Below are 13854 nucleotides of genomic sequence, written 5' to 3' on the forward strand. Positions count from 1 at the left end.
TTCAAGCGGAATCACATGCTCAAGCGGAATCAGATCAAATTCACCCTAAATCAATCTATTTTCTCGTACAAAGCGCCCTGATCTAACAATTCTAATACTAGACTCGATACAAGACGAAGTCGACAAACGTATGCACCAACAAACATAACAACCACGTTTGAAAGCAAATTCAGAAGATGAGAGGCCATCACGCCATTGTTTAGATACTGACTTGAAACGATGTATTGATTTCGTATCGATCTTGATTAAAATGTGGAAAAGTATCAAGTGAAAAGGAAGCTCAACCATTGTATCAATAATACCTAAAACATTATAATGAATGATTTGTAAGAAGGATGATGATGTTATATATAACAATCAAGATATTTAATTTTAAAATGGATCATGTGTATAATGTTTTACATTATAATGAGATTTAAAAAATGTTATTAACTTAATATCATAATATGTATACTTTTTTAAATATTATGTAGGTATAAAATAATGTAAAACAATAAAGTTTTCAAAATATATAATTTATTGTTTCAGAATTTTTCGTCCATTATTTGGAGATTTAAAAAAATAAATTAATAAAAACAACATTCAGTTGTGATATGAGTTTAATATAGTATGTTATTTAAATTAAATCATTTTATGAAATTTAAATATAGTATTTTCGGTTCACATATAGTTTTTTTATTAATATTTTGTAAATTGTTATTTTTAGAAGATTTAGTAAGGTCAAACATCATTTATTACATAAAAATGGAAACAATTACATAAAATGAATCTACACTAACATTTAAAATAGAATTACAATATTTGAATTTGAATTCGGTTTTTTTGGTTTGCTCGATTAGGCACAAGTTGATATTATTAATATAATTAGATCATTTTTTGAAAAGGTCCCCGATTTTTTTTGTTAAAAAATATAAGTTTTCGGTTATAAAACTTTAAAAACGAAAGATAATCATACCAATTTAAGTGTTTACTAAATCTTAAAAGAGTTTAGGGGTTTTCAAAAAAACAAAATTATATTTTATAAATTAATGGGGATTCAAAAAAATATACTTTTAAAATCTATATAAATATTTTAGAAATTAAATTAAATTAAATTAGAGAATTAGAATATTGAAGTCTTTATTTGCAAGTTAAATATTAGAAAAAAACATTAAGAGTTTAAAAATTTGTAATTACAAAAAAAATAAACAAATGTTTTAGGAAACATTTTATAGATGCAAAATAATAAAACAAAGATAAAGATAAAGGTTAAAAGAGTATAGGTAATACAAAATATTCCAAACCAACAATTAAAACCAACAAACCATATGTTTCAAATAAAAAAAACAACCAGCCATATATTTAAAAAAAAACCATCCAACCATCACAAATCAATACAAACCAATCAAACACACAAACCAAACCAAAACAGCAATATTCGAAAAAAGATAAATTGTTTTTGTTAAAAATACTTCAACCATGAATCACTTTGGTTCCTCAGCACCGTCTTCAGATTCCTCAATGACAAATGTTGTCTCCACCTTCCGATTGCACTCATCACAACCAAAGTAGTACCAATCATCTTTATCATCCACACTCATGATCATACCATGAACTATGAGCTGACATGGCTGAAATTAAATGTAAGAAAATAGATTTATAAATATAAATATTATAAACAATTTTGTTTAATGTATTTATTTCTACTTATAAAAAGTAGACACACACCTTATCCAACGGCGTAATATCAAGGAAATTGTAAAAAGGATGCTTGAATAAAAAGTCATCCGCAAGACTGATGTTTTCAGATGAACCAATAGATTTCTGACCATTAGACGATGTTTTACATATCTTCTCAACATACCTGGTTAAAATAATATAAGCAAAAAAATGTTATAAAACATCAATAAGTAGTTCCTATTTATTTTATAAACTGTTTACTTTGTTCTAAATGACCGAATCTCCTTGATGTCAGCATTGATAAGCAGCCTGGTTATTTGGAAAGCATTAGATAGCATTATCTTCGCTGTGTAAAAAAATTCAGATAAGAAATTAACATATTCAATTTAGTAAATCTTATAAATATTTATATAAAATACACAACGTTTATAAACAATAAATACCTTTATACTTGTTGAAACTACCAACCTGCACAAGCAGAACAACATCAACTTCTTCTTTATGGCTCTGAATGTAACCAAACATCTGATCGCAATACTCATCCCATAAAGTGCACTTTAACTTGATTCCCCTACATAAATATAAATTAAACACATATAAGGATATCATGTAAAAAACATATATCATACTAAAATTGTAATGAAATTAAATTAGCATTTAATAAACAGACTCTTCATCCAGCAATTACATGTTCATGTATTTGCTATCTTTTCCCATCTTCATTTTGGTCACTTCTGGTTCAGACCACTCATCTACATACCCAATAAAATCTGGAAAAAAAAATTAATTAAAAACAAATGTAATCAGCACAAAAAAACATAAATTAAAACATATGTAATCTATATTTATATATTTTTTAATTTATGATGTAGTTGTTATATATTATGAAGTACAAACCAAGTCGATACTTGACATCGACATCACTAGCTTTTATGGACTCAAACGATGCTAGCCGAATACCATATACACTTCCATAAAAATTCTCACACTTTTTAACCGATGTATCGAAGTTTAAGCTAATAGCATGTTCCTTCTCAAAGTGTTTCAAATTTGACTTAATGGCAGAAAGTTGAGATTTATATATGTAATAACACTCATGTTCATTAAGCAAAATTTCATGTTTTTTTATAAACTTGCTCCAAACAGTAGTCTGCATCCGGGTCCCCTAATCAAAAACACAAATTAAAAGTAGTTACTATAAACAACAATATAAAAATTAACCTACATTTTAGAATAGCAAATGAGATTCAAACATACCTGCTCATCCATGACCACCATCTCAATACCAAGGGTTTCTCCTTCTTTCTTTGGATTCACACGAATCCAAAGTCTTAACACATTGACCTTGATGGTAAACAGCTTGGACCTCCAATCAAGATTGGATTAAGAAAGTAACATTGTTTTCATCCATTGTTTAAGAGATGAATAAAGTTAGAAAATAATTTGTAAGTGAATAAAATGAATAAATTAACAGCTCAGTTGGGAGTTGGGCCGGTTTGTTTGCATGGAGACTCCGGTTCGACTCCCGGGTGTAGCAAAGGTGTGGGGACCAGGCAATGATGGCAAGTGCTTGTTAGCCAATGTTGCGCAAGTACGAGCCTGAGCTGCCCCGGTTTTAATCCGGCCGTTACTCCAGCGAGGTGTCTCGTGTAGAGGCGGTACGGTTTCCGGGCGAACGCCGTAGCCAAGTCTGACCACTCCCAGCGCGGACCCGGTTAAGACAACGTAGACTTGGTTAGGGTCCCCGTCTTAGGGATGTAAATATCTTAAGAAAGTTACCGTTCAAAAAAATATACACAAATTTCGTTTAGTTATTTTTGTCAAGTAGAAAAATCAGATGAGTAATATAAAAAATTGTTACCGAATTAACAACTTAGTATTTTTAGAAATGGATTGACATTTCTAAAACATGCCATATGATTTAGGAAACGGTTGTTTGGTGTTTTTGGTAATAGGTTGTAGTTAATTTCGATTTTTTTAATTAAATTTAATTGACTAATTAAATATGGCATGATTGTAATGGTTTTAAAATCTGTTTTTACTTTCCAAATTTAAATAAAACAACCTTAAGAATGTTTTATTAAAATATAAAAAACGGCCAGAAATATTTTAAAATTTTAAAACTGAAACATTAAAATTAAAAAATCAGTTTGATATACATCATTATTTATACTGTATATTAAAAAACATTTCGATTATATTCTGTTTAAACTTTAATTTAGTTATACTTTCTAATTTATGCAATCAAAAAGTCAATTTATATACATTATATAATACATTCCTAAATAACTGATTTAAGTTACTTATAAATACTAATAAAACAATTTGGTGCAAATTTCAAACATACGTTTAATAAAATTGAATTTTTAATTTCTAAAATTTTTATTTCACTAAACAAACTTTTATTTGTATTCGATAGTAGAGCATTTTGAAACAAACATTTTGTTATCCAGATATTCAATAAAGGTAACAAAAACTTTAAATTGATTTAAATGGAAGGTTTTTCTTAAAAAATTATATATTATCGATTATAGAATTTAAAAAAGGAAAAAAATAATATTAACTTTTATTTTTACATAAATTTTAAAAAAAGTGACGGTTTATTATAAAATTTGATGAAATAATACAGCTGGCACTAACCAAACAAATTACTTAAATGGTGTTTAATATGATGAATACTTTACTTGATTCTTAAACTAAGATACATACAATTTCGAACCACTAATTATTTCACAAAAACATAAAATATTAAGCACAAGCAGGTAGCAAAAACAGTAACATCAATTCTAGTAATCTGTCATCAAATATGTTCAAAAACTAAGTGCTTCGGCCACACATATAAACGGCCCAAAAAAAGGATTAGCAACATCTACCATCACATATGTTCAATGTAACAACCACGCCAAAAAACATACCTTTAAATGTATTCTACCGACCACACCAAAAAAAAAATACTACCAAAACATACCATGTACCTTCACCAAGTCAGTTATAAAGCAACATACCTTTACTTTTAACAAATACCATCTGAAACGAAGAACCATATGCCAACCGTTTGTCTCTAACAAACTCTCTCATACCGGTAACATTGAATCGCGGACAGCCTCGCGAGAACTCCTTACCAATAGCTACATCCCAAGTTTGACCAGCGCTGTCCTTGATGGTCAAATCCATCTTTCGATCCAAGCCATGAGTTTGTGCCCACTTCTTCTTAAGACGCTACAAATCAGAATATGAATGTTAATAATACTTCCAATTAAAACTCGTTTTCCTACAACTAATGATTTCAACTGGATTCACTAAACATACATTAATGGTATGAAGAATTAAATAATAAAAACTTACATAATGATTGTCAACAACAAAAGTAACCGGTACTTCGTCATCAACACTCTATTCAACTCCAGCTGCAGCAACCGCATTAGGCATCTCATCATCAGACACTTCAAACACCTCATCACTTGGTTCCTTTTTGATAACACAAAGTTCAGGCGGGTAAGTTAGAAGGGCAGGCTTACAACTAAAAACACTCAAATCAAACGTATGCTTATCAAGGATTTCAAAAACCAACAAATGATCATCCGTTATCGACATCTCCTCCTTGATTCGACTCCAACCTTTGGTAATATAAATCTCATGGTCTATAATTTCCATCCGAACAACCCATTTACGATTTCCAGCAGAACGAACCAAAACCGGATCTGAAGGACAGATATTCAGCATCGAGTGATGAACAAACAACCTGTTCACATAATAAACAAAGAAGCAAACAATATCAGGATAGATGGTATACACGAAATACAAAAAAATGTATGAATGCAAGGATAAAAAAATTCAAAAATGTATATGTTCAAGTACCATGCAGTCGTCTCGGTCTTTAAAATCATTTTTAGGTTTGTAGTAGAAGTAGTTAGAGCGCTAGAGAAATGTCTTGATAAAAGTGGAATAGCCGGAACAAAGATAAAGCTTCTTCATACTGACAAACAACCCATGAATCGTCAGGTAATTTCAATGACGTGACGACATCAAACCAGCCATTGTAAAAGAAATAGTCGCCTGCAAGGTTGAACACTTTCACTTGAAAGGTCCTCCCATCGAGGGTCCTGATGATTGCATTCTTCTCTGGATAACCAAACTTCTTAATCCATTCACCATAACCAGCAGGAAGTTTCTGTAAAATGATAATGCAAACTCGTTAATGGCAATTATAATATGGGTTAATCTATAAATGCTTTTAATGACTATACTAACCAACGATTTTTGTCGCTCTTCCACACACGGGCAGCAAATCCGTACACCATCTCGCCTACAAAAGATGTATGGTAATTGATAAAATAAAATTTGAGATAACAATCCATATGAATATACTTTTCAAATAAGATTCCAACTGTAAACAAAAAACAACATAATTCGAGGTTTAATTGTCAACAATAACTTCAAACAGGGGCTGTGTTAATCAAAAGTTGTATCAAAAAACATTAAATCAAACCAAACGATTTTTTTGTGAAAAAAAACAATGCCAAACAAACAACATAAATTGAATATTTAACTAAAATTTAATCATTAAATTAATATTTAACCCTAATATCGTCAATTAACAACATAGCCATGCGTCACAAAACATTTAAAAATTACTAGCTCAAATATGATCAATGATATAGAATGTGTAGTATAATAATCAAATCACAAATTTAGCAATCCGATATGAAAAGAAATAATGTACATACATTGATCAATATACATTCATCAGTTATGAAGTGCTGGAATCATATAAGAAATTCAACATCAAATTGAACATGAATAGAGCTGATGGTAACCAACCAATTACAGTAGATGAAAACAGTAATTGTAACCCTAATACACAAAAAGATTCAAACATAGAATAACATAATCACTAAAATAACAGTATATCACAGTTTTTCAAGAACATAATCACTAAAGTAATACATCAAACTGCATCGAATAAATTTTAAAACATACAAAACGGTTACTTATTAACAGATTTTATAATCTTGGTAATATGAGGATCAGATCTCAAAATTCAACATATACAACTGGAAATCCTTAATACACAAAAGATACATACACGAACTTCAAAAATGTCAATTATAAACCCTAATAAACAAACGGTAAAGCAAATCAAATATCAATATCAATAGGCTACCATAATCCAACCAACAGAGATTAAAACAAAACATACATCAAACTGCATCGAATAAAACTTCAAACATACAAAACAGTTACTTATTAACAGCTTATAATCTCTTGTAAATCTCAAGATCCCTAATATACAAACCTTATATACACGAGTTTCAAAAAACGCCAATTATAAACCCTAACAAAGAAACGGTAAACAAAAACAACATCAAATAGGCAACAATAATCCAACAAACAGAGATTAAAACAAAACAACGAAATCCGAAACAATAAATCAAACAAAAAGGAAAACGCATGTAAAGGAAGAACAATCGATCAATAGAATGATTAAAAAACTGTATATGATTAACTGAATATAGTTCGAAAATTACCGTCGATGATGAATTTTGTGTATTGAAGAATGATTGTACCTCTTGCTAAATGATCGATTCAAACAGTGAGGAAAGGAATCACCGGATCTTGCTAAGATTGAAAATCGCCGTTTAGGGTTTTTCCCAAATCGCTATACGGTTATTTTGTGAGAATGGAGAGAGAGAGAGATGAGAGTGCGTATGATTGAAGCCAAGTGAATTCCCATTCGAGAGATATGCCACTTGTCAATTTTTTTGAGTTTTGCCACATCATTGCTTATGTGGATGCTTAGGTGGCTTGCACCATTGGGTGACATGTGTCCCCCAATGGTTTGCTTTATTAGAGATATAGATATGTAATTCAATAGCTTCGGGTTAATTACCCGATTATACATTGGTTGATACATGTTATATTTTGCTACAAACATCAATAAAATCTATAACTAGAGAGGTCCCACTGTTTGAGCCATTGGTTTACCATTTTCTCACAATTTAACTTTGTATCATTTAAAAATAAGAGTAAATTACAAGTTTTTTCCTTTATTTATATACCAAATTTCAGGCGGCGTCCTTTGGCATTAAAATTGACGAGTTTTGTACTTAATGTTTGAAAATCTTTCACGTTACGTCTTTTGGTCTTAACCTAGTTAATTTTTTTGGTTAAATCTTATCAAGGGTATTTTAGTCTTTTTACCTATTTATTTATTACTTTTTTAAAAACAAAACAAAATATCATTAAAAATTAAAAAGCAAAACAAAATATCATTAAAATTTTAAAAACAAAACAAAATATCATTAAAAATGTTATAATTATTTTTTAAACTTCCAAGATCCCACCACCACCTCAGCCACCCGCCCACGCACCTGCACCACCGCCCCTAACACCACCTCCATCGCCACCCCTAACACCACAACCACCCACCCAGCTTCAATCTAATCCACCACCAATCCCGTCACCATGTCGCCACCAACAACCACTTACAGAGAGGGAAGGTAACTTCTGATCACAAGAAATCTGTTTTGGCTCCCTCTAAAAAGTTCATAATAATAAGAAAATTCAAATTTCATTAAAGCAACAATAACTATATTCTAATGTGAACATGTAACTATCACAATATTAAGAAAAACGAACAGTATTGGCGTGGAATACTAAAATTAAGTTTAGTGGAAGATCCTTTGGAAAATCCTTGAAAACTAAAATTAATGAATCTAAACGTACATATATATAAAGTTTTTATTTCAAATAAGAGAATAGTGAAACAGTGCTGGTGGAGTTATTGTGAGATAATTTGTGGGTTGACCTTAGTTACCTGGATAACGAACACCAGGAAAGACGTAACTCGAAGTCCAACGACCTAAGAAAATGGAATCATGAAAGGTTTGTTGTAGGTTTCTTTTAACTTGTGACCTCTCCTTCAATCTCCACCACCAACCCCGTCACCATCTCACTACCTACAACCACCATCAACCATCCACCATCTTCTTCTACCACCCACTTCCACCGTCGCCCCTAACACACCACCCACCTACCTTCAATCTAATCCATCATCAATCCCGTCACCATCCCACCAGAAACAACCACAACCCTCCCCCATCTCCTGCAACCACCCATCAACTACCAAAAACCATCACCAACCATAGATCTGCAACCACCGTCACTGATTAGAGAGAGAAGAGATAGGGGTGGGGAGTTTAGAGAGAGAGATGGATAAAGCATAGTTTCTTTTCAAGAGTAAACTGCCATTTTGGTCCTCGTGGTTTGGGCAGTTTTGCCATTTTAGTCTAAATCTCAAACTTTTTAAATCTGGGTCCCTGTGGTTTGCATTTTGTTACCATTTTAGTCTAAAACTCAAAAAGTCTCATTTTTTACTGTTCTAGCATGGCTTTTTTGTCTTTTTGTGCAGCGGTAGTTTTGTCCATTTAATTTTCATTAAAACAATTTCTTAATTAAAAAACAAAATAAATACCCTCCCTATTAATTGTGGGTTCCCCATTTACATCATCTTTAACCTTATCTCCGATCATCTCCCCCCCCCTCCAAAAATCATCGTCGACGATCTGCAATCTTGCCAAGACGCTTCCGATGGACGACGATGGGGATGATTTAGCTGTTGTGTTCGAAAACAAGGCGTCAATTTTAATCCAGAAGTAAAATACGGTACGTATTTTTCGTTGATAAGCTGGATTTGAAAACCCTTTTTCTGATTGAAACTTTTTTTCTTATTTCACAGCAAATCATCCCGAATTATTCACCTTGAAAGTGCACCATGGTTGTGAGTTCACTGACGAGGATGATTTTGAATACGGCGGGGGTAAGGTAGACTATGATGATAATGTGAATTCTGATATGTTTTCATTGATAGTGATGAATGATATGTTGTTAGCATTTGGTTATTTAGAAGAGGATGTTGTTGTTTACCATTTTAGGGTTCCAGTGGAAGCTTTATGTTTGGTTTAAGGCCTCTAGGCACTGATAGTGATGTATTGAGAATGATAAGCTATGTTGAAAAAAACAAGGTGCTAGATGTGTATATTCAACATGTTAGCAGGTTTTCAAAAAAGGATATTGAAAAGGAACCTGAATATGTAGACCTTAGTGACATGTAAGGGAGGCTCCGTGACATGTAAAATCTGAAAGGGTGTGGGGCATAACAAGAGAACTTGTGGCAAGTCTAGAAGGAATTGGGGAACAAGCACAGGCAGGGGCACAAGGTCAGGGGGGCCATAGGCTTAGGTTGAATGTTCAAGCACAGGCTTAGGTTGACAACAATTGACATTTTTGCAGTTTGTGTCAAACTGTGATGTTTACAGTCTGTGTCAAACTGTTTTGGTACATTTGTTCATGTCAAACTGCTTAACTTTTAGTGTTAATGGTTGTTTGGTACTTATATTTTGGTAGGATGAAAGTGTTTATGTATGTTTGGTATTGATGGTCATTTGTAATGTTAAAGACTGCACTTTGCAGATCTGTTTTGGTATGTTAAATGCTGCATATTTGGTATTTGGCTGCACATTTCTTATGTTAAATTGTTATTTGATATTTGGCTGCATATTTGGTACACATTTGGTGCACATTTGGCTGCACATTTGGCTCATATATGTTAAACTGCATATTTGGTATTTGGCTGCATATTTGGTACAAATTTGGTGCACATTTGGCTGCACATTTGGTATATCAAACTGTTAGTGTCATAAGACATTAGATGCACAACACATTATATAACTTTTAGCATCTTCTTCTCCTGTGCCAATTTTTTAGCTTCTTCTTCAAGCTTCATGTTCCGAGCAAACATCTGTCTTGCATTCTCTTCATGCCGCTTGATGGTGTCCAACAGTGCAGGAATCATCACAGTCGGGTTCTCAATCTTCGGTGGCTCAGCCCAAGCAACGAATCCACAGCTTGATGATTTGTTGCACCGGTGAAAACGACGACCTGGGTTTTGTGTTGTCCATGAGGTTCTCAGTGAGGTTGATGCTCCACATGTGCAAACCACCATTTGTCACACCCCGAAATTATCAGAGCTGGCGTGACTGGACTGGTATCTTCATTGCACAGCGGAAGCAAATAAGCTAAGACCTTTAGAAAATGAACGCCACTAAGTACTCGTCTCCACATGGTTCTCCTATTCCAATCGTGCCATAATTTTTGATATGCAACCTGAGAAAGAAACATGCGAAAAAATCAACATAATGTTGAGCGAGTTCATAGTTTGTTTGTAAAAGATTTGAAATAAATCTTTTGAATAGCCGGTTTGTGAAATAATATTGAGAAAACGAATTTAGAAATCATTTTCTTACCAAGTTATATGGAAACTTTGTATTTGTAACGCATTATGTTCGTAAAACCATGTATTTATAAACTCTCGTATTTGTAATGTTCGTATAACCGTCAAGCCCACCCTGACTTTGACTCCACGCCCGCATAAATCCTATGCTTTGAATTTGTATAAAAACATGGTATTTAATTTGTATAAATCAAGTATTTCTGTAAATATGTATGTCCCTGGTAAGTAGCAATAAGGAAAATAAAGAGATCACCAATGGTTTGCAAGGTCATTGATATGTGTGAAGTGATGTAGGAAGACTTAAACCTAGCAAATTTATACCGGGCCTCGGCTGTAAGACACAGTCACCACTATGGGCCGCCCCGGCCTCATGGGTGTGGGCCCGCTACACTCAAATAGATCTATCACTCATGTCCCTCGGTCCTACGATGAGGATTAATGGCCTTTAGTAGCCGCCTACCCACTCACATGATCTAACGGAGTATGAAAGTCCCTCCTTAAGCTAACCATACCATGTATAAAAATGTCTGTAAAGTTGTAACATGTATTTTACCCCAACCTCTAAGGCTGAACCTCCCCAGCCTCTAAGGCTGAACCTCCCCAGCCTCTAAGGCTAACTCCCCAGTCTCTCTATATTATCACCAGACGATCCAACTCCAGTCATGAAAATCATTCACATTTCGATAATACGCATTTGTTTTGTAAAAACCGGTATATTTAGTATAATCCATTCGTAAACCATTTGAGTTCCTCGAAATCCACTCGTAATATGGTTTAGAAATGAGTTTTCGTTTATCGAGAAATTGTTTACTTTTGCAAAACTTGCATGTCTTTCCACCCCAAAAACATTTATAAAAATGTAAAACCATAAAAAGGTGGGGTTATGAACTCACATGAATTGCCTTGTGCAAAGCTAGCTAATTATAACTTCGTGATGTCGTTTCCAAGATGAGACTCGCTAGCGTGCATTCTACAATATTCCTAACACGGAATATCTTATAAGTTTCTAAATAAGCGCAGTAACTAAACTACGTGTCATCGAGCTTTACCGAATCGTTAATCGAACGATTCAACGGTAAGTAGTTAACTTATCGGAAATGATTAAGTCATATTTGATAAGTATCATTTATTGTCGATAATAACCAATAAGCCTTGAAAAGACTCGATCCTTGAGAGATTTAAAATAAATAAATATTTATATAAAAATATATAAATATATCGTTAAGATCGCTTGTCATCCCGAGAAGTCGTACGTGTATAAAAGAATATTTATATGAAAATAATATATGACAAACTCTTATATCGTGTTTCGTATGATCTGTGTCAAAATATTCGTATATGCCGTTTAGGCGTATAAAATAAATATGAAAAGTTATATTTGTTTTATAAAAGAATCGTCGTTGGAAGTTTGAAATAAATATATAAACTATATTTATTTTATAAATGAATACGAGTCGTTTGATGTTTGCAATAAATATAAAAGTTATATTTGTTTTGCAAAAGAATCGTGGTGAAACAAATACGTAACTGTATTTATTTTTATAAAAGTATTCGTATTGTTTAATACTTGAAATAAATATACAAACTATATTTATTTTGTAAAAATGAATTCATGTTGTTCGACATTTGAAATAAATATATAAAACTATATTTTTTTTATAAAGCGAAGATGTGTTCGGCGTTTAAAACAATATAATTAATTATATTGATTTCATAAAAGACTTGTCGGATTTTTGGAGTTTAAAATAAATATAATAACTATATTTATTTGTCGTAAATAATTTTCGAACCGTTGTTTTCATGCGTTGTAAAGTGTCGTAGAAGTAACTATGTATTTTTAGGAAAAATAACATTCCGATTTGTTTTGTGTTATAATAAAACGTAATTATTTTACGGATTTTCTCGAAAAACGGGCAGAGTTTCCCCTGTTTTGGACCACCCCGACAACACAAGTTGTCGTTATTTTAACAAGATTCAATCAAGATTCAATAATCAGCATAAATAAGTTTGTAAAAGCGACAACATATAAATTAAACACTAATATGTTCAGTTTAAGCTCGATATCGCGTATTCAATTAAAAACTATATAAAAAGAACATATTCATCGTTAAAACTTTACCATCTTCTCGTGTCGAACGCTAACGAAGTTGACCGAGTCAACTCACTTGTTGACCTGAGTTGGACCGGGTTGAACTGAGTTGACTCGGTTTGACCGAGTCAACCCGAAGCACGAATCGCGAAACACCCGAAATAAAACCCGAACCGTCCCGTGACTGAGCCGTGACCCAAACCGCCACGACGCTGCTGATTTTGACTATCTTTGACCAGCTTTGACCGAACCAAATCTGAAGTATCTTGAGCCGAGACTCGAACCCGCTAGCCCGAACAGAGCCGTTGACCCGAGCTGTTGACCGACTGGCCTGTTAACCCGAACCTGCAACTCGAACCTGCAACTCGAACCTGTAACACCCCGTGTTACCGAAAGTCAAAGTCAAAGGCAAGATTGACTCCTTTGACCGTAGTTAGTCTATTTTATGTTTTTACGTTAGTTGTATTATGTGGAGTAATTAATTACAATAGAATTAATCGAAGTTTATTTATCGACGCGAACCGCTTTACGACTGTGAATGATAGGAAGTAACAATGCGATAAAGTCAATTAATCAATAATCGAGCTAATCTAATCATCATCGAACTCGAGGCTCGAATTATGCAAATTTTGGTGTTAATATACGTGTGTGTACCTTATGTGTTACTTGTGCATGTTTATTTATGTTATATGTGGTGATCAATCGAATCGAAACTTGAAGCTCAATCGAGCTCAATCGAAATCGAATCATGAATTGGTAGAAAAGAGATAGCGCGAGAGATAGATGATTGTATGTTAGATATGGTGGTTGGGAT

The sequence above is a fragment of the Helianthus annuus genome, chromosome 1 (genome assembly GCF_002127325.2).
Source record: "Helianthus annuus cultivar XRQ/B chromosome 1, HanXRQr2.0-SUNRISE, whole genome shotgun sequence".
NCBI lineage: Eukaryota > Viridiplantae > Streptophyta > Magnoliopsida > Asterales > Asteraceae > Helianthus > Helianthus annuus.